This window comes from Anabrus simplex, chromosome 2 (assembly GCF_040414725.1).
Source record: "Anabrus simplex isolate iqAnaSimp1 chromosome 2, ASM4041472v1, whole genome shotgun sequence".
NCBI lineage: Eukaryota > Metazoa > Arthropoda > Insecta > Orthoptera > Tettigoniidae > Anabrus > Anabrus simplex.
This window is the reverse complement of record NC_090266.1, coordinates 842,262,586-842,286,372: the sequence shown is the minus strand read 5'-3', so window position 1 is coordinate 842,286,372 and position 23,787 is coordinate 842,262,586.

Genomic DNA, 23,787 nt, shown 5'->3' with positions numbered 1-23,787 from the left:
GTAGCTGATAAAACCATTTACTTGTGCCATGCAGATATATATGCGTATTAACATAAGCAGCCGTTAGCGTCTGGCGAGCTCTTACAAAGGAAGAGGGTTTGCTTGGCAGTACTTCCCCTTGGAGCCCGAGACCTTGCGAAACTATAAAAGCTGAGCAGACAAGGGAAGCGTTCTCCTATTGCATTTTGAACGGCGAGAGTGAAGTGTCGTGACCGCGAGCAGCTGAGACAATAACTTTGTGAAGTTTATATTAGACTTAAACTAAAATCGTTGTGATTTAGCTCTCAAGAACTAGTGACGGTCTGTATATATATAAAGAACGTAAGGCTCGTACGCGAAGTGTGGGATTAACGTGTGCAATGCGTTAATAAATAACAGCTGATAAGGACAGATAGCAACTGGGCCCAGTTCCCTTGATTTAGTGCCGCGTAGATCGGACTAATATCTAAGTGGCGGCTATGATTAATTGTTAGCCAATGCATTCGAGCACACTGAGCGGAGAAGTAGATGGAGCTGATTTAATTCAACAGTTCCAGATAGAGCCAAACAAGAAGACAGCAGCCATGAACCCAGGAGTCGACAAGAGGGCCTTCATACCTGTGCTGTGTCTCGTAATCATGAGGTGAGCCCGCATGACATAGTGGCATGCGACTCACTCCTGATTGAGAGGTTGCCGCCAAGTCAAGTCCTTTTGTTCTATAAGCATGTGAAGTGATGGATGGATTCACTAGGAAAGGCCATTTTAAATATGTAAATTGACTCTTAAATGCAAGCCAAAGTGGCATTGTATTGCTCATTTCAATAAATCTAAAAACGTTTTCTTACTAGTTGCTTAACTTCGCACCGACACAGATAGGTCTTATAGCGACGATGGGATAGGAAAGGGCAAGGAGTAGGAAGGAAGCGGCCGTGGCCTTAATTAAGGTACAGCCCCTGCATTTTTCTGGTGTGAAAATGAGAAACCACGGAAAACCATATTCAGGGCTGCCGACAGTGGGGTTCGAACCCACTATCTCCCGGATACAAGGTCACAGCTGCGCGCTCTTAAGCGCACGGCCAACTCGCCCGGTAAAAATGTTTAGGAACGCATGCTTCAAAGTCCCCGACCTGTGTATTGTAAATATTTAGATGGGAAGTAAGAGGAAGAATAGCTTTGGTATAGGCGTGTGTTACTATTATTTGTACTTTATTCTAGTTTATGTTGAGTTAAGATAGAGTTGTATGGGTAGATCCTACGTGAAATATCTAATGGAATGTACGCCACCAGTGTCGAATTGGGAGAGCGGATTAGACTAGAGCCAATGTAGGCTAGGATCTTATGTTGCATGATGCATGAATTTCAGCTGTGATAAGGCGCAAGGTGAGATTTTTCAACGTCGAGAGTAGAGTAGGGTCTTTAAGTTTGGTGGCAGGAAAATACATGGATATGTACTAGTCGTCGACCCGAGGTTTATATGTATGTGAGGCTAGTGAGTTGCTTGTGGATATTTACTGGGCCTGAGATACTAAGAGATAGGCTATGACAGCCTTGATGTTATATTTGGAGCCGTGATGACGATGAGATAATGAACCGGCCTCTTAAACGTGAAATTATGTAAGGCTGTCAGCCGTGCTTGCTGGCCAGATTTGTGTGCTTATTTGTAGCAGTGAGAATGTTGTCAAAGTCAGATGTGCCATTCATTCTTGCCCTAGGTAGCTGGCTACCCTCGACTCATCTGTACGCTGGTCGGAGAGTTGTAGTGCAATTTTACAAATAGTCCCTTTACGTTTGTGAATCACCTAGCCATAAAATCCTAGTTGGTAGTTTATTTCTGTCGCCCATCAGCTGATTTCCCTGCCGTATTACATGCTGCTACTACTATGCTGTATCTTGATGAGATATGCGACGTCCAGTGTCCGGATATGTTGAGTTCTTGACCCGACAGCTTTATCAACTTCAGGGTATATATTTTGTGTATTTTATTTTCGAGGTTTTGTTTATTTTCATATTGTGATTTTGAATGTTGTGTCCAGTGTGCTATTTCTTTGTTGTAATGTTGTCATTTGTTCGACAATGAGGATATTTATCCCTATGGCCATTTTTGCACCTCATCTGTGCACATGGGTTCTGACCCATACAGTAGAATCTGTGACATTTTTTGAATGACGATTCAGATGCAGTCCTGAACAGGTATTTTATATGTTTATGTCCGAGTGTTCGGAATGTGTATGAAACTTAGGCCATTCTTGTGGAACGGGTATTACTCTCACATATCATGAACGGTTTAGAAAATCGATCTCTCGGGCAAAGAACTAGGGACTTAACAAAGCGTGCAACCACAATATGTGTTTTTCCCCTATGACATTCCATGTGAAGCTCTCTTAATATCTCGGGTTCGTTACCCGCATCGTTTGTAAACTATTTGTTTGATAATATTGTCATTTATGTAAAACTTCGTGTGATTTTCTTTGATTTACACACCAGTGGTCGGTAGTTTACTTGTTTTATCGTTTAGTATGGTTTCTTTATATTTGTTTCGCACAATAAATCCATTTTACCCGATTTCTCGAGTTCTCATTCACTAGATTTATGTACGTATTACCTGTACGTAGACTTTAGTGTATTTTATAAGTTATATATTTGTATTATTTGCTATTGGCCCTATTCGGACGCACCACGCACTTGTACCCCTGAGCTACGCCGCAATTAGGACAGGATACGTTACAGTTCCTTGATGCTCAGTTCGTTCAGAATGGAAACATTGCTTCTTTTCCTCCAGGGTACATGCAGCATTCTCCACTAACTCCGTACCACAACGGCATCAATTGGACTTTTATCTCCAGCATTCAGGATCCAGGTCTCATAGCCATAAAAAAAACTGAGAATACTAGTGATTCCAACAAGCGCATCTTCGTAGGTTTTGATATTGCCCCGTTCTGCCAGCTCTTAGTGAGTTAAAAATTTGCAGCACGACCTCCAACAATACGTCATTTGATCTCTACTTCACAGCTTCCCATGTCAAAACAATAACATGTTTCAACCCAGAAAAATAACTAAATAATCACGGCTTTTCGTACCCACTGCAGACAAATTCTACGATAGTACTTTATATCAAGGAAATGATCCCTATCGTATATTTAAATACTGAAATTTATTCGAAACGATGGAAAACTGTACGGAATGTACAGAAAGGAACAACACGGTTCAACCTGGTAAAATACCTAAATAATTCTACACACCGTGGAAGCTTCACTTCTAAGAAAAGCCGTGATGTCCAGCATTAGATCAGTGAATGGGACATTCGCCTTCTGAAATGTGAAATTTACATATCTGAACCTGGAGGGGGATTTGATTAACTCAATTCACATAGGGATTTACAGCTATTCATATGCGAAACATAACGGGAAAAGTAAAATTTTCAAATATGAATCTATTAAAAATTTGATGTTTGTGTAGGCCTACTATTCTTAGTTGCAGACAAAGATGAGGCAGATATTTCATGAGAAACGGAGTGATGCGGAATTTATATTCGAAATACAACCGTGTGCTTTGGTGCAATTGCTATAATCCGGGGACGGAGTCATTATTGCCAACAGTCTTGTGTACTGAATACGTGGAGCAATGCTGTCAACAGTCAGTGTTACTGTGGTGAATGTTATAGTGTTTAGTACAATGAGTCAAGGTTTACGAAGGAGACGGGTGCTTTTACAGCGCTCTGAAATTGTTAACCGTGGGCTGCCTGTTAGAAATTCACCGGGTGAGGATAGGGATGTGGTACGGGTGGGTGAGGCACACCTTCCCGCGACAGAGTTGTCTTTCCTGGACGATGTGATAGGACAGTGCTAGGATTAGGAAACAAGCGACCATGGCGTTGCTTAAGAAACAGACCCAGCGTGTGCCCGGTTTAAAATGAGAAACCACGGAAAACCATCTTCAGGACTGCAAACAGTGGGATTCGAACCCATTATCCATCGAATGCAAGCTAACACCTACGTGCCGGAAACCGTGTAGCCAAATCGCTCTATAAAAGAAACTGCTAACACAAAGGAACAGGAATATTCCTCATGTGAATGTTACGAAACTGATATACACGTAGTCCCTGGTAAGTAAATATTAAACAACAAAGGAAAGAAATATAATAAGGAATAGCATGAAATTTACTGAGGGATAATCTATGCTAGTAATGCAATATTTTGTTGGCAGACTGATCTGTAATAGCAACTTCTGGCTCAGTGAAGAAAGCAACGTGAAACTATCTCACTCTTCATTTCCCTAGTATGCCTCTTAACTGATACCTAGGCCATCTATAAAAGCTGATGGCGGAAATGTTGCAAACCAGCCTTCGGGCTGAGTATTCAACATACATCTATAGATAATATTTTTTCGTATATTGCTCTCAGAAGTGATTTCTTGTTGTAGTGAGGTCCCTTAAGATTGGTTTGCACTTGGGGATCATGACTTATCATACTTTACGAAAGTATATAACTATGTGACAGTCATATTTCCCTTTTAAATTACAGGATGTAAATTTAGCAATTAATGAGTTATTACACGGAAGTTTATCAACACTTTCTCAATAAAAGGGTGCACATGTATGTTACACCATTCGCTGCAATTTGGTTTATCACTTTCTAACATACTAAAACTACGCCGTCTTACTGACAAGTTGAGCATTGAAAAAAATATGTATTTAAGAATAACGCACGAAAATTCTTCGTTACGGAATATCACACCATGGGACGTGGCACACGAAATTTTACGGTGATTCCTCCGCTCAAGTGTCCGCGCAGTAAGTGTGTAGGAAAAGTACGTATATAGTACCGATCCTTGCGAATGTAGTTGTAATGATACTACGCTTTAATAGAGATGAGTGCTTTGGGGCTTAAACTACGAGACTACTTCAGACTTTTCGGTAGTGAGTACGAATTAATAAGCTACAATAAGCTGCTTTGCTATTTTTATTCCGCGAGACGCGTCAGATTGTAGCTTTTCTACTCTATCGTAAAGGAGAAAGAGAGGTCGAAAGACTAAACACTCTCATTAGGTACATTGGTAGTGATTTTGTAACACTATCGAGGAAGATGTCACTGACAGACGAAGACAAACAGAATGCATACTTTTGACAATTTGCTTTACGTCGCACCGACACAGATAGGTCTTATGGCGACGATGTGATAGGAGAGGGCTATGATGATGAAGGAAGTGGCCGTGGCCTCAGTAAAGGTGCATCCCAAGAATTTTCCTGGTGTGAAAGTGGGAAGCAACGGAAAACCATCTTCAATCTTCAGGGCTACCGACAGTGGGGTTCGAACCTACCATCTTCCGTATGCAAGCTCACAGCTGCACGACCCAAACCGCATGGTCACTTGCTAGGTAATGGGCTGTAGAATGTAGGCCTACATACATTAACCACATAATATCAGCATGTATCATCTTTTCGCTGATGGTTTATTTAAGAGGTTTGGTACATCACATTTAATATACTTCCGTGCTTAATGTGTGTGTAATAATTATCCTTGTGCTAATTCTATGTTAATTTTCATTTGTAATAACTGCAGGTGGATGGGAGACGTACGCAGGCAAGCTTTTATGATAGATAGATAGATAGATAGATAGATAGATAGATAGATAGATAGATAGATAGATAGATAGATAGATAGATAGATAGATAGATAGATAGATAGTCATTACTGGTTAAGTTGAAGACATATAGCTCTCTCTTATTCTAAACCATACTAATATTCAATTTTACTTGTAGGAGGAGAGAAAGGACTACCATTTTTATGAAGACTCTGTGGGATGCAAAGGTAAGTCCTTCCTTAATCTCACTATCCAAAGCACAATGTAACCCGTTCAAAACCGTAATGTCGTCTTAAATTTGTGACATAGTCTGTACTCTAACCCAGGCGAAGGGCACTGAAATCATTTTTGTTCTCAGAGATGTAGTACAATGGGAGCCCCAGAGCGAAGAAAGTACTTTTTTACTCAACGGCATCCGTGAGTTGCCAATGAGTAGAAAAAATCGTTAGGTATCTACTCTGGCGTGGAAAAAAATTCGTGCTGTCCTACCGGGGTTTACGGTACGTCATAAATGAAATCCTCCCAGTGCTGGGTCATCAGTAACTGTGACAGAACCAACAGCAGTAACGTTGGTATAAAGAAAATGGTGAGATGATTTTGAAAAGGCCGGAAACTTTACATTTTGTTGTACAGGAGCCAATGCTGGGCTTTATGTTCTGGAAATTATTACTGTACTTCATACAATAATAAATAAATTCGTGCCATCATCCTGAGGTGGTGCAGTTCTTTTTTTAGGCACACCCCCAATGGAGGTGAGCCGCATGTACCATTTCAACAACATGCCAGCCATCCTGCCATTATTAAATTTCTGGCAGTACCAGGAATCGAACCCCGGCCTCCGAAGACAGTAGCTAATAATACTAATCATTACGCTACGGAGGCGGACACTTCATACACTAAGGCTGTAGATCGCGACCCTATCCCGAACCGGGCGAGTTGGCCGTGCGGTTAGGAGCGCGCAGCTGTGAGCTCACATCCGGGAGATAGTGGGTTCGAACCCCACTGTCGGCAGCCCTGAAGATGGTTTTCCGTGGTTTCCCATTTTCACACCAGGAAAATGCAGGGGCTGTACCTTAATTAAGGCCACGGCCGCTTCCTTCCCATTCCTCGGCCTTTCCTATTCCAACGTCGCCAGAAGACCTATCTGTGTCGGTGCGACGTAAAGCAAGTAGAAAAAAAAGAACTAATCTGATGCAGGCCATAGCTAAATACATCAAGTGATAGAGTGAAAAGGAACCTCAACCACTTTGTTCATTTCTGACTTCCTGCCGTGACTATTATTTCCATTTACAATCCCACAAATATTTTCATTTTAAATTTATTTTATTGACCTCGGCATAATTGCCACATTTGGCCGTCACAACGTAGTGGTTCGTTCGTAATCTGCTTACACTCCAGGGTCGGTTTTTCCCTCGGACACTGCGAGGGATCCCACCTCTACCGCCTCAAGGGCAGTGTCCTGGAGCTTCAGATTCTGGGTCAGGGATACAACTGGGGAGGATGACCAGTATCTCGCCAAGGCGGCCTCACCTGCTATGCTGAACAGGGGCCTTGTGGGGGGATGGGAAGCTTGGAAGGGATAGACAAGGAAGAGGAAAGGAAGCGGCCGTGGCCTTATGTTAGGTACCATCCCGGCATTTGCCTGGAGGAGAAGTGGGAAACCACAGAAAACCACTTCCAGGATGGTTGAGGAGGGAATCGAACCCCCCTCTACTCAGTTGACCTCCCGAGGCTGAGTGGACCTCGTTCCAGCCCTCATACCACTTTTCAAATTTCGTGGCAGAAGCGGGAATCGAACCCGGACCTCTGGGGGTGGCAGCTAATCACACTAACCACTACACCACAGAGGCGGACACAACGTAGTGGTACTAAATTAATATACAGGCAGTTATGAACACGAAATTAAATATCGGTTACAGTCAGTTCAAACACATAACACAGTAAAGTCTTTAAACTAACGTATTGAAAAATGTAGCTGGTTGAAATCACACTTGAAAATTGCAGAATTTTATAATAAGACACCTCTTTAAAAAAAACACAGAATTCTTGCCAATGTCAGTAATCGAAACACCTTGTATCAAATGAGATTGTATTTAGAAACAAACACACAGACACACAGACACACACACACACACACACACATGAACTTTATGTTTTAATATTCACTTCACGCAGGTACTGAACAACCACCAACTTTGATAATATCCTTGTAATGGCAACAGTCCACAACAGAGTTCTTGTATTCGAGACTAAAGTAAATTCATAACTAATGCAATTGTGTTCTCCTCCTTGGCAAGGTTCCAGAATCTCCTGGAACCACTTAATTAACGCAATCCTGAATCTGTAAGTACGTGTCTACCCGTGGCAAACGCTTAAGATGTAGAGATAACTCAATTAAGTGTTTTATAAGCATTAATCATTTGAAATTCTAAAATAATTCCTATATAGTTTTTAGGAGGATGTAAGGAATAGTTACACAGTTACAATTAGTGAATACTGAAGATATATAATAAAGGAATAGAAACCACGTCAGAATATTCTCTATCATTCAAACTTTATTTTTTGCTATTTTGCTTTACGTCGCACCGACACAGATAGATCATATGTCGACGATGGGACAGGAAAGACCTAGGAACGGGAAGGAAGCGGCCGTGGCCTAAATTAAGGTACAACTGGTGTGAAAAATGGGAAACCACGGAAAACCATCTTCAGGGATACCGACAGTGGGTTTCGAACCCACTATCTCCCGGATGCGAGCTCACAGCTGCGCGCTCCTAACCGCAGGGCCAACTCGCCCGGTATCATTCAAACTAATGTTAGTTGAAATGACGGTTACTGGACGAGTGAAGTCTAAACTTTTATAATACGATCATTGTTGTAATATATCTTACTCTATACGACATTGTTTTATTAAATAAGGTAACGGAACCTCTCACTGGGTATAAAAATTACACAATAATTCTTACATAAGCGCATAGTAGCATGACTTGGTACAAATTGTTTTTACACACAGTCGTTAAGCGTACCCCCAAAATTCGCTGCAACAAAGTAACAAGGCAGCAATCTCGGCTTTCAGAAAAGTCAGGGTCAAGCGCTTGACAAAGCCATGAAGTCATCAACACATGACTGCTGGCTAAATCACACCGCCGGCTCCTAATCATCTTCCAAGTAAATACTATTTTCAATAGCTCAGAAACAGGAATTTTACTCGATGCTAGATCAGGAAAGGATGTTCCAGTACCTCTCAACGGAAAATCCCTGACCCGGCCGGGAATTGAACGTAGCGCCCTCTGAAGCGAAGGCCAGTACGCTGGCGAAACAGCCAGGGAGCGGTACGATCTAGTTCTCATTGTTCACAGTAATTGATATCCACATTAACTATCCGTACATAAGACACATACGTGACAAAATGGTTAAGTACTACGTTTTGAACTCAACAGCAAAATGTTTAGAAATCTCGAAGCTATATTTCACTTGGCAGCAGATGATATACGTAATATTCACGGCGAATAAATTTCCTTGACTTCCTACCCACAGAAACATTACAAGTTTTATTAATTAATTTATTAATACCATAATACAAATATTTGTCTCACTATAAGTATGTTCTTCCAAAAATATCGAATACGTCGTGGCCAGGACCAGGTTTATGATTCGTGTTGCTGCCTTTTATCCGAAGGACTTTAATTCGATTGCCGGCCAGTCCAATGAGGGCTGGAGAGTTCTCTCAGTCTATGTGACCAAGCAAGGAGTTGCCTGAAATGAGAGGCAGAGGATCGAGTCACAAACGCCAAGCAATATGGCTACAAATGTCATCACAATGACCACGTGGAACTCAATATCTGCAGGCCACCTGAATGAGTAATAACAGTCTTTGAAAACCGAAGGGCCCTATCGATCCGTGCGAGTCAAGGGTTTAATTTTTCTAGCCCGTAGTATTTATATGGACAGTTTCCAGTTACTTTGAAGAAACGCTTCGGAGAAAGTTTGTTTGCAGTCCTATTACAATCTGAGTAAGTACGTACAACGTGCTGTCCGTGAAAGCAAAAGGTTGATCTGCCAATTATCGCTAACATAAACTAAACTAACCAATGTGGAGAGCCCAATCTAACGAGCTGTACTTTACGATGACAGACTTGTAACTACTTTCGCAGCTACAATAAAACTTTCTAGTTACACTGTAAACTCCTCCACTTAGGCTCCAGCGGAAACTAAAACTTTCCTTACGACCACACTAGCATTACCATTTTCCCTTCCTGGAGTATACTGGTACTCCCGAAGTAATTTCGTAAGCATTACTAGTATATTATCTTATTAAACCTTCCTTTCCCCTCTCAATAAAAACACCCTTTACCCTGGTTCAGCTACTTAGAATAAAATATCCGTGGCTACGATCACGATATGAACAGTGACGTAAACTGAAACCTTGACGTTAAGTGAACAGTGAGATTCACCATAAAAGCTATATTTAATTGAAGTACTGGATATGTTATTGCTGTTTTATGATGTACAGCCCTTTGTCTGAGTGGTGAGCATTATTTCCTTCGGTTCATAGAGCCATGGGTTCGATTCCCGAACGAGCCGGTGAGTTTAGCAACGTTTGGTTCATTCCTCCACCTCGGAGACTGGGGTTTGTGATCATTTTAATACGCACCTTCGCTTTACACTTCATACTACTACATGAAATCGCAGTAGTGGATCCATCCCTCTGGAGAGGGTGGCATCAGGAAGGACATATGGCCGCAAAAGTGGGCTTAATTCACATTAGTGCAGACATTAGATAATTAGGAAGATTGCCAGGAAATGAGTTTGATTACGGTCATAAGTTGGCGCACGTGCCTGTGTGCATTAACTCTTTATTTGCGGGTTTATTAAACTGCGAAAGAAAATGGATAAATACTCCATCTTAATCCTGGCCATTCAATACATGGATTTTCATGGTTTTCCACTTCAGTTCGTGGTGAGTTCCAGTTTGAAATTTTTCGCACACCGGCCACGGTTGCACATGTCCGAATACTTTTTTCTTGCAAGTTGCTTCACGCCGCACCGACACAGATGGGGACGATGGGACAGGAAAGGGATAGGAATGGGAAGGAAGCGTCCATAGCCTTAATTAAGGTACAACCACAGCATTTGCTTCGTGTGAAAATGGGAAACCACGGAAAACCATCTTCAGGGCTGCCGACAGTGGGATTCGAACCCACTATCTCTCGAATACTGGATGCTGGCCGCTCTTAAGTGACTGCAGCTATCAAGCTCGGTGTCCGAAAACTACTCCCACTTAATTACAGATACACATACCATTCAGTAGAAGGGGGTGAAGCTGATTCCTGCTCGTGGTGCCCCTGCATAGGTACCTGGATTAAAATTCCAGTACTGAACTGAACGTCAGCATTCCAGAAGTATCTACCAGTCAATATGACCCAATCGCTATATTCAGAACGGTCTTTATCAAGACCAACACTAACCATTATATCTGTAAATATTGAAGGTTTATCTCCATCTAAAGAAGGAATATTACACCAGCTTTGTCAAACTTACAAATGTGATATATTATGCCTTCAGGAAACTCACAGGGATGAGCAACTACGGCGACCAAAAATAGCGGGAATGAGACTTGTGGCCGAGATTCCCCACAGACAGTATGGCAGCGCTGTTTTTGCCAAACCAAATTTACAAATTTTGTCTGTTGCAACCACCAATGAAAATCAAATCGAGATAATAACTGTGGAACTCAGTAACTGCACCGTTTCGGGCATCTACAAACCACCAAATGTAGATTTCTCCTTTAAAATTCCAGATAACTACTTCAAGCAAAAGACAAACTTTGTGGTTGGAGACTTCAACAGCCATAACAGTGCATGGGGATATACAGATGATGATAATAATGGAGAAGCTGTATTAGAATGGGCTGATGATTACCAATTACAACTTATTCATGACCCCAAACTACCTCCATCCTTTAACAGCAGTAGATGGCGACGAGGCTTCAACCCAGACCTGATATTTGTGAGTGAACACGTGGCACAGCAATGTGTGAAATCAATGTGCAATCCTATTCCAAATACCCAGCATCGGCCTGTAATGTGTCAACTTTTCTCTGCAATTCAACCAATAAAGGTTCCGTTTCGAAGGAGATATAATTTCAAAAAAGCAGACTGGGAGAAGTTCAGCTCAACCCTTGATAAAATAATATCAGATATCCACCCAACACCAGAGTTTTATGATCAGTTTGTTGAAGCTGTGAAGAAAGCTTCCCGCGCTTCCATACCACGAGGATGCAGAGTTAACTATATACAAGGTCTAACTTCAGACACAGCTGCCCAAATGAACACATATATTTCACTGTTTCAGGAAGATCCACTAAGTGAAGACACTATCTCAGCTGGAAGGAAACTGCTTTCCTCAATTGCAGAGGCAAAGAAAGATGCTTGGATCAAACTTATGGAGGAAACTGACATGTCAAGGGATAGCCGAAAGGCTTGGAAGCTTCTCAAACGACTTAGCAACGATCCAACAAAGGGACCAGTCCATGCAAATGTTACGGCAAACCAAATCGCAAATCAGCTTGCCATCAATGGGAAAACAAATCACCCAATAAGGAAGATGGAACATAATATCCTAAAAAGCGAGGTAATGAAGTCCAGTAACCTATCCCGGCCATTTGAAATAATGGAATTACAGAAAGCGATTCAATGCGCCAAAAATGGAAAAGCGGCAGGATTAGATGATATCACAATAGAACAAATAAAACACTTCAGTTCAACCACACAGGCATGGCTTTTAAAATTCTTCAACAACTGCTTTACTTCCCTAAAAATTCCAAAAATATGGAGAAAATCCAAGGTGATCGCATTTCTGAAACCTGGAAAGGAACCTTCGAACCCTAAAAATTTCAGACCAATCTCCTTACTCTGCCACCTATACAAAATAATGGAAAGAATGCTGCTCAATCGCTTAATGGGAGTAGTAGACCAAGTCCTAATCCCTCAGCAATGTGGCTTCCGCCCAGGAAAGAGTTGCACAGCACAGGTTTTACATCTAACCCAGCATATCGAGGACGGGTTTGAAATGAAGAAGATTACTGGTGTGGCTTTTGTGGACCTCTCAGCCGCCTACGATACAGTAAATCACAGGATATTATTACACAAACTTTATAGAATGATTACAGACATCAAGGTAACCAAGATGATAGCTACTCTCCTGGAAAATCGTCGCTTTTTTGTCGAATTCCAAGGACGCCGAAGCAGATGGAGGAATCAAAGGAATGGACTACCTCAAGGCAGTGTACTGGCTCCTGTTCTTTTCAACATCTACACTAATGACCAGCCATTACCAGAAAATACTAAAAGCTTTATCTATGCCGATGACCTTGCACTTACTACTCAAACTGATACCTTTGATGAAGCAGAGATCTCTTTAACTGCTGCATTAGAAGAGCTAGGTAACTATTATGAGAAAAACCAACTCAAACCAAATCCAGCTAAGACTCAAATCTGTGCGTTCCATCTGCGGCATGCACAGGCCTCTCAGAAACTCAAAGTACTATGGAAGGGGAACTTACTGGAACACTGCTTTACGCCAAAGTACCTGGGAGTTATGCTGGATCGCACATTAACATATAAGAAACATTGCCAAAACCTGAAACAAAAGATAGCTGCCAGAAACAACATTCTACGAAAGTTATCAGGAACAAGTTGGGGAACACAACCACAAACAATTAGAACATCAGCTCTAGCTCTATGCTATTCTGCAGGAGAATATGCCTCCCCAGTTTGGTACAGGTCAGCTCATACGAAGCAGGTCGACATAGCTTTAAACGAAAGCTGCAGGATCATCACTGGATGTTTGAAACCTACACCCATTGAGAAGGTCCAACTTTTAGCTGGTATTGCTCCCGGTGAGATTCGTAGGGAGGTAGCAGCTAACAAAGAAAGGCTCCAGGCATCTTCTTCAGAAGCACATCCTCTCTATGGATACCAACCAGCCACACAGAGGCTAAAATCTAGGAAAAGTTTTCTCCGCACATCAGTCAACCTTGAGGGGAAAGCAGAGAATGCTAGAGTCACAATGTGGAAAGAAAGAATCCACCACCTTTCCAACTGGATAGAGCCAAAGGAAAGTCTTCCATGTGGACACCAGGAGAAGTGGACAGTATGGAAAGCCCTTAACAGACTCCGTACAGAAGTCGGCAGAACCAAAGTAAACTTGCGGAAGTGGGGCTTCTCAAGTGATTCATCACTTTGTGATTGCGGAGAGCAGCAGACGATCCAACATCTATGTCAGTGTGTTTTATGTCCTTCAATGTGCACTATGAAAGACTTGATTGCAGCCTCCCCCAACGCTATTGACGTCGCCCAATACTGGGCAAGCATCATCTAGCTCTTGAATATTGTTGCTCTATCTGTGATTGTATAATAGACTTGTATATTTGTATAGTAGAAATGTAGATGTTGCTTTTTGTTAAATATCTATAAGTTGATACTTCTGACACGAATAAAGAAAGAAAGATTCAGTAGAAACACTACAATATTAGTTTCAACGCAGTCATATTAGAAATTCATCCATGGCGCTACAGCCGTGATTGGTTTTGCCCTACCAAACCACCGCTGAAATGAAATGGCGTATGGTTTTTAGTGCCGGGAGTGTCCGAGGATATGTTCGGCTCGCCAGGTGCAGGTCTTTTGATTTGACGCCCGTAAGCACCTGCGCATCGCGATGAGGATGAAATGATGATGAAAACGACACATACACCCAGCCCTCGTGCCAGCGAAATTAACCAATGATGGTTAATATTCCCGACCTTGCCGGGAATCGAACCCGGGACCCCTGTGACCAAAGGCCAGCACGCTAACCATTTAGCCATGGAGGCGGACAAGCCACCTCTGCTCAGCCTGAAGGCCTGCAGATTGCGAGGTGACGTATTGTCGGTGTGATAAATCCTCTCGGCCGTTATACTTGGCTTTCTTGTCCAGGGTTGCCATTTCACCGTCCGATAGCTCCTCAACTGTGATCACGTAGACCTCAAACCAGTCCTCAGATGCAGGTGGGAATCCCTGACCTGATCGGGAATCAAACTGGGGGCCTCCGGGTGAGAGGCAAACACCCTACCCCTAGACCATGGGACCGGCCATATAAATTCAAACAATGCTTTCTCACTACGACTCCCAGTAGACTGAGGAGTATAATGGCTTACTAATAGCTAATAGCTTATCACTGTAAATATACAACCATCACATTCAAATTCACACAACAGGTTAAATAAGATCAGATGTTATTCCAACGATTTTGTGAAGTGCGTGCTGAAACCTCTAGTAAGAACTACACTTAGGAGAGTCACTGTCTGAATTGAGGTTCAGAAATCAGATCTCCAACTGATGTCAGTTCACAGTCTTGTGATAGACCATCATTCAACGCCACACTCGAGATGTATGTACAATTTCAGGGCTACATTTCACTTACAAAATATCCATAATATTGTTATATGCCGAGCTGCCCTGTCCTTTGACTGAATGCCCAACGTGATATTCGATTGAGAGAGAGCGGAGTTCGAATTCCGGCCGGGCCAAGAATAATATCTGTCGCTGGAAGAGACTTGGTGGTTTTTTTCGTTTCAATACACATTTACATTTACATGGAACACATCATACTACAAATAACCACTGAAACACGCAATAGTGAGTAGGGCCTATATCCCCCACACACAGGTTTGGCGTCAGGAAAGGCATCCAGCCACAAAAATGGGCTAAATCTGTATACAGTGCCATCCCAGGATGATTGGGAAAATGCCAAGAAGAAGAGGAATACTGTGAGTATCCAAGAAAACGAAACCACTTGACGCATACAGTCCATTAACAGCGTTGGCCTGCCTAGATGACTACTGCCCGCCTTGATGGCCTGCAGAAACTGGAATACCACGTCGTCGCCGTGATTACTTCCTCAGCTGTATTGCTTTTCTTTCGTGACCGGGTCCACTGCCTCTCATGTCAAGAAGCTCCTCAATTAAACTTACGAAACCAATCCCACGTAGCTGGGGCTTCCACTTGGGAGATAGTGGGTTCTATCCCCGCTGTCGGCAGCCCTGAAGATGATTTTTCGCGGTTTCATTAAAGTCACGGTCCGTTCCTTTCGAGTCCTATCCTGTCACCGTCATAATACTCTGTGTCTGTGCGACTCAAACAAATGGTCAATTATAAGGAACTCATAACGCTCAGTGAACAACTTTCTAGCCTGTGGATGACTGAGAAATCGAATCCAGGGACTCTGGCGAACAGGCAGACACACTAACCCTACAACGTGCCTACCATCTGTTTATATACGTCTAGTTCGCTGTTAAATAGTTGTACATATCTCCCCGTCCATTTATTTACTAAATAATAATAAACGGCGTGCCTATAAATACATACCATTAATTAGCCACCATTATGAATAAACACATTTCAGGAATTTAATTACTCAGCGTGGTGAAAATTTTCTAATAATTATGCTGTATGTAGGTAACTCACCGACGTCCAATACCACCATGTAATTCACAGCAGAACTCACCTAGAAAGAGAGAATGGTACCATTAATACACTTCATCCTTGCACCCCACAATAAACTAACTGCACAGTTATGTTTGGTAAACTGTATTGTTATAAACATCTAAATTTGAAGCTGAAGCTAAGAATGCTCAAGTGCTACATTTCGTCAGTCTTCTTATACCGGTTTGAATTCTGTACAGTAAAAGCAGTGGCAATCTGCCGAATAGAAGCATCTTATAAATAAAATTGAACTGTAGGGGATCCGCTGTCTGTAATGTCATTTATTTCGGAGTATTTTGATATATTTATCCGTTTTAGGTCAACTCAAGAACGTATTAGTAGTTTTTAGCTTTCGTGTCTGTTTGTTTGTTCCACCATCACTGGTAAACTGCTGAATAGACCTCGATCAAACTTCATATTTATAGTCTACTCATCCAGGAGCAGGTTCAGGTATGCATACCATTTAATCATCACTGAATAGATTTGTAGGAAGAGCAGAAGAGGACTTTTCTTTCAATTTTCTCTTACACTATTCATGATATGTACAATCTGTACACTTTATGTGAAACACCACTCCATTTAAGCAATGTTTGTTATGTGCATAGTTTCACTTATTCTTCAAATGGAGAAAATTACCATTTCCTACGGCCTTCACGCTCTGCAGCCAGTGTCGGACACACTCTCAGACATACAGTTATTTGAAGAATCCATAACAGGACAAAATCAGAGCATGCATAATATTTCGCTCGGCTTGAGAATTAACCCCACCTAATGTAACCGAACTCCGAGGAAACATGAGATAGAACTTTTCTCTTTGGCGTTTCTCTCTATCTGTTTGTATATTTCTATAAGTGAAAACTGCTGGACTTATCTAAGTCAAACCACGAATTGTGGAATCTACTCAGGATTGTGTTATCAGGTGCATATGATGTCATGGTAATCACATGGGGTTAGTGTTTATAGGAAGATTTTTCTCGAATATTTTCGTTAGCATTAGGTCTATCAAAATACTGTATATAACAAACGTTTAAGAATATTTCCGTTCCTTCATGCATGTCCGTATTTATCGAACAAGGAATAATAAGGTAGATGATTACGAAAAATTAGTCCACGTCCCGTAGGACATGTGCATGTCACTTCAAGGTGGGTAACGGAAAATAATAAAGAGATATTTTGCTTTTTTCGATAGGGTAGATATTAAGGGAGGTATCATCAACGTGAGAGCGCCACGTCAGTGGTCAGAGATATAATATGCAACCAGAGAACCATGGAGAATTTCGCACAATTTCTGGCCAGGAAGTGTACCGTAATATAAATTCGGAAATAGTGCTTATTTTCTCTCATCACTTTGTTCACTTTCACCATATTTCACGATACTACCAAGCGCATTCGTAGGAACATATCATTTTATCATGTCTCATTAAACATGAAAATAGAGCAATGTTACATCGCATAAATTCCTGAAAGAAACTTGTAATCCACTATAAATTCCCGTGCAAACAACGGGTACAAATGCTAGTTTGAAATGTGGCTTGAAAGAAGAATGCTTCTTATTCCATGGACATTCGAAGAAACCAATGAATAATTGATAATTACTTCGAGTGTTATACGAGAACACCCGGCAATCGTAATCTTCGTGAAATTTACAAATGTAGGACATGTACTAACGGTTAATCAGTTTTACATTCTTAAGTTAATCGTACAGTGGAAAATGTAAGGTCATATGAGCGTTGGAAGAAGACGAGCATTCTAGCCAGGAAACATTCAAGATTGAACGGGTGTTCGATACCTTCAGATACCATGCAGCCTTGCAGAAAACAGAGACGAATATATCAGACTGATGCCAACGTACGGGGGACCTAGTGTGTGACAGTCAGCAAGAATAAGAATAAGAATGTATATCGCGGTAACTTTCTAGATGTGATCAATTGACTACTTTGATAACTCGAAAATTAGTCGAGCTGAGTAGCACATTTTGCTTTTTTAAGACAATAGTTAACAAAACAACCAAAGTAAGAAAAAGTGCAATATAGATCATGAAAAAATAATTACAAGTATGGAAATAACTGAGTTCAAGATCTACTCAACCGAGTGTTTACAGAATTGGCTGTATAATAATAATAACAATAATAATAATAATAATAATAATACTGGATTTACATCCAACTAACTACTGCTACACCACATCGAACCCCACTGTTGCCAGCCCTGAAGATGTTTTCTGTGGTTTCCCATTTTTACATCAGGAAAATGCTGGGGCACTACACTAAGGCCACGGCCACCGCTTCTTTTCCACTCCTAGGCCCTTCCTATCCCATCGTCGCCATAAGACCTATCTGTGTCGGTGCGATATAAAGCAAATTAAAAAAAAATACTCCTCCGATTTTTGGTCATACCGATAGCTTTTCTGAGAATGGTTTACGATGGTTTCGTATATTCACTTCCAGGTAAATGCCGGGACAGTGTTCCTTCCTAGGCCAAAGCAGATTCCTTCCGCCGCCTTACCCAATTTCACTCACCATAACACATTTCATCATTATTAACTCCTCAACTGAGGTTGGTAATAGGAAGGACATCCTGCCGTAATTACATGCCATATAAATTCATCTCAACTTTTCCTTACCCCCGACCCCGTATCAAGAAACGAGACTAAGGGTTAGACATACGTACAAATAGATGAAAGTAGGCTAATTGTATTTTGAGCCGTTGTTTACTTAACGTGCCAGTTTGAATATTTGAACAGTCTGAAAATTATGTACGCATTCACTTAATAATTTCCCCTCTTGTATTATGAGGAAAAGAAAGTGTAATTTAACGGAGTGAATTGGCCCTGTAGTTAGGGTCGCGCAGCTGTGAGCTTGCATTAGGGAGATAGACCTAGTACGTCCGAATCACACCGTCGGTAGCACTGAAGATGATTTTCTGTGGTTCCCCACTTTCACACCAGGAAAATTCTGGGGCTGTACCTTAAATACGGCCACGGCCGATACCATTCTGATCCTAGTCTTTTCCCATCCTTCCGTCGCCGAAAACACTATGTGTTGGTGCGACGTTAGTATAAATTTCAACGGTTTTAATACGTCCTGGTTTTAAAAACTCATTTGACCGACTTTACACCCACGATCATCTGGTAATCCTAAATAAAAGGTACACGTGGGTCCTGTTTAGTCTCAGTTTGTTTCGTACCGGGCTGAGTGGCTCAGACGGTTGAGGCGCTGGCCTTCTGATCTCAACTTGACAGGTTCTATCCTGGCTCAGTCCGGTGGTATTTGAAGGTGCTCAAATACGTCAGCCTAGTGTCGGTAGATTTACTGGCACGTAAAAGAACTTCCGCAGGACTAAATTCTGGCAACTCGGAGTCTCTGAAAAACCGTAAAAGTAGTTAGTGAGGAATAAGGCAAATAACATTATTATTATTATTATTATTATTATTATTATTATTATTATTATTAGTTCCGATATTAGCGCATCAGACTCAAACGGTAAACATAATTAATTTAATGAGTTTCATTGTCAGAATCATGCCTCCGTGGGTCAGGCGGCAGCATGCTGGCCTCTCACCTCGAGTCCCGGTCATTCAATGCGAGATTTTTGCTGGACAAAGCGGAGGCGCGACTGGATTTCTCCAAGTACTCCGGTTTTCCTGTCAGCTTTCTTTCCAGCAACATTCTACAATATCATTTCATTTCAACTGTCAGTCGTTAATCATTGCCCCAGAGGAGTGCGACAGGCTTTGACAGCCGGCACAGTTCCTATTCTCGCCGCTAGATAAGGCTTCATTCAATTCCATTCCTGACTCCGTTGAGACCGGAAAGAGGCTGTGGATTTTCATTTTCAACATCAGAATCCCATCATGTAGTCGTCGCCAGTTACCGGAACTTGAGTGGTGTCTCCCTGTACCAGTTCTTCAGTCCTTCCATCATAGCAACCTGAATGTTTGTAAGTCATATTCTCAGACTGATCACACTGATAAGAATGGGACAATGCTTATCACGTAAGTAGTATAATTAGATGGTTCGGCGGCCACCACCTCCTCCGGCTCCCAGAGGCCACCTCCACCACCACCACAGCCAGAGGCCTCCCAGAGGCCACCTCCACCACCACCACAGCCAGAGGCCTCCCAGAGGTTTCCTCCACCACCCGCGGGAAATTTGAATTTGTAAACAAAGCCACGTGCTTTTTGACAGCTGTCATCGACAACAACGCATCGCTAACCTCAGTACTGCCATCTTGACGGGCCTAAACCTCAGTAGTACCAACTTAACCTAACTAGCGCGAGGTAAACAAAGCCACGTGTTTTTTGACAGCCACGTGCTTTTTTGACAGCTGTCATCCGCCATCTTTAAACCACAGAGCACTGTGCTGCCCTCTTCATCGCAGTAGCTGCAAATTCGTCACCTGTCATCCGCAGTGCTGCCATCTTGACGGGTCTAAACCTTAGTGCTACCAACTTAACCTAACTAGCGCGAGGTAAACAAAGCCACGTGTTTTTTGACAGCTGTCATCCGCCATCTTTAATCTATAGAGCACAGTGCTGCCCTCTTTAGCTACTTACCTTTGAAATGTGGTGGCGGATAATTTGAAAAATACTTTTTGACAGCAGCCATCTTTGAGCACCGTGCTGTCCTCTTTAGCTAGATACCTGTGGTGGCAGACAATTCCACATGACAGCAGCCATCTTTAATCAAGAGAGCACCGTGCTGCCCTCTATGTGGTGGCGGCAAATTCTACATGCTCTTGTTTGGAAACAAACTCACGCGCTTTTTTGACAGCCGTCATCCGCCATCTTTAATCAACAGAGCACAGTGCTGCCATCTTTAGCTAGATAACTTTGAAATGTGGTGGCGGCAAATTGAAAAATTTCACGTGCTCTTGTTTGGAAACAAACTCACGTGCTTTTTTGACAGCCGTCATCCGCCATCTTTAATCAACAGACCATAGTGCTGCCCTCTTTAGTTTGAAATATGGTGGCGGCAAATTGAAAAATTTCACGTGCTCTTGTTTGGAAACAAACTCACGTGCTTTTTTGACAGCTACCATCCGCCATCTTTAATCAACAGAGCATAGTGCTACCCTCTTTAGTTTGAAATGTGGTGGCGGCAAATTCCACGTGCTCTTGTTTGGAAACAAAACCATGTGCTTTTTTTGACAGGTGTCATCTGCCATCTTTAATCAACAGAGCACCGTGCTGCTATCATGCGGGTAATTTCGTCAGCTGCCATACGCCATCTTTAATCTACAGAGAACAGTGCTGCACTCTATGTGGTGGTGGTAAATTCCACGTACTCTTGTTTGGAAACAATTTCTATGTGCTCTTCAGCTGTCATCTACCATCTTTAATCAAGAGAGCACCGTGCTGCCCTCTTTGTGGTGGCGGATAATTTGAAAAATTCTTTTCGACAAGCAGCCATCTTTAATCCAGAGAGAACAGTGCTGCCCTCTTTAGCTACTTACCTTTGAGGCGGTAATTTGAAAAATTCTATTTGAAAAGCTGCCATCTTTAATGAAAAGAGCATCGTGGTGCTATCTTGCGGGTAATTTTTTACGTCACAGCTGTCATCTACTATCTTGCATAGCTAACCTTAGTGCTGCCCAATTTAGCTACTTACCTTTGAAAAAAAATCTATTTGACAAGCTGTCACCCGCCATCTTGCATCGCAAACCTCAGTGCTGCACTCTTTAGTTGAAATGTGGTGGCGGATAATTTGAAGAAATCTTTATTACAAGCAGCCATCTTTAATCCAGAGAGAACAGTGCTGCCATCTTTAGCTACCGCCATCTTACATCGCTTACCTCGATGCTGCACTCTTTAGTTGAAATGTGGTGGCGGTAAATTCGAACAAGTTTAATCACGCATCGGGAAAGCTAGAGTAAGCACGTGCTGCAGTGATGACGTCATCATGCATGTTTAGACTTGTCCGTTTTCTTAAGAGTAAGTCGGTGTAAAGGAATGTGGTAGCGGTAAATTCGAACAAGTTTAAACATGCATCGGGAAAGCTAGAGTAAGCACGTGCTGTTGTGATGACGCCATTGTGCATGTTTAGACCTGATCGTTTTTCTTAAGAGTAAGTCGGTGTAAAGCAATGCAATAAGTACAACATTTTTTGAATGCGATCAAATATTTATTTACAAATGTACTACAACAGTGTTCGTTTTTGCTGCTGACAAGTTTGGTGTGCTTCTTAACAACGTATGCTTCTGAAATGCCTCCTGCAACATTCAAATTAAACAAAACATTTAGAAATATATTATACTAAGTATGTTATGCTTTACAGAGAAGATCATACACTTCTTACCTTGCTGTTATTCCTTTTCGGAATCATCATCATCATCATCATGAGGTACTAGAGAAAGTTCATTCATACACTGTGTACAGTGTTCAATCCTCGGATTTGGTCCATCCCAATCATCACCACCATTTTCTCCTCGATGCTTGTAATGTCGTTCACAAGTTCTGCATAAAGCTACTTCGATCGACATCTTACTGTGTAGAGGAAGGATGTCCCAAAAATTCTGTACGTAAGAGGCAGCGTACGTATATAAAAATCCTGGTGGTAAGTATTGAATAAGATGTTTCGGCATCGACGATCTATGATTATAGAACATCTTAACAGCCTCACTCACTCGTGAAAGATAAATAAGATGTTGCGTATGAGCATGCAAACAGCATGCACATTTACAGTTTTGTTCCATAGCGTACGATGTCGAAGCACACACTAATGAAAATGATAAAGATCTATTCTTATTTATAGTCTCGTAACAATATTCGTTAGCGGATGGTAAGTAACATCACTCATATGAATAATAAGACAATAGGCTGCTGTGTTAGCAGGAATGTTTTCAGATGTTTCAAATTCTAAACGAATATCAACTGGAGATTCTTTTATAGATTCTTCATGATAAGAGCAGTTTATAACTACAATCGGTGCTTTATTTTTAAATTCTTGAGGTGTAAATAGCGGACGATCTTCTTTCTGATAATACGATGATTGAAATTTACAAAACATGTCATAGAGCATCCCAAACTTATTTTTCTCAAAGTTAATGTCGATGTTTTCGTAGGGATACGTAATTCCGTTGAGATTTAGTCTAACGTGTCTTAATTTACAGTGATCAAACAGTGAGCTATCTTTTTCGTGACTGAATTTACGATTAGTTTGAAATCCAAAAATAATGTACAAGGGCTTCTCAGTAAAACGTGATATTTTAACAGCCCAGCTTTGCTTGTTTGTAGGTGGTAACACAGGATATTCATGCAGCTCCCAACTTCTAAAACGTATAGGCAATGGTGTATCATTTTCTACAATCTTGAGCAATCGAAGCTTTTCACGATCAGATAAGGTTATATGTGGAATCCGCCACAGTATACGATGCAGTGTTATTTTCGATTCTACAGGTGTTTCTACTGCTTTAAGAGAATTGTAATCACTTCGATCACGGATTAGAATAAGCTCTTGTTCTGCGTTGATTATAATACGTGTAAAGTCTTCTGCGAATCCAAAAATATGTTTCAGTGATAACATACCCGTAAAAGTACCATCCTCATTAATCATCCAGTTGTTAGTAGCTTTTGGACACCATCCAGCCATCCGCAAAAAGATTACTTTCTTCATCACAGAAAGAAGGGTAGAGTTTCATTGCACTTGTAATACCAACATTCTTCGTTCGATCTATTTCAACATTATTTACTTCATATCGCGCTTC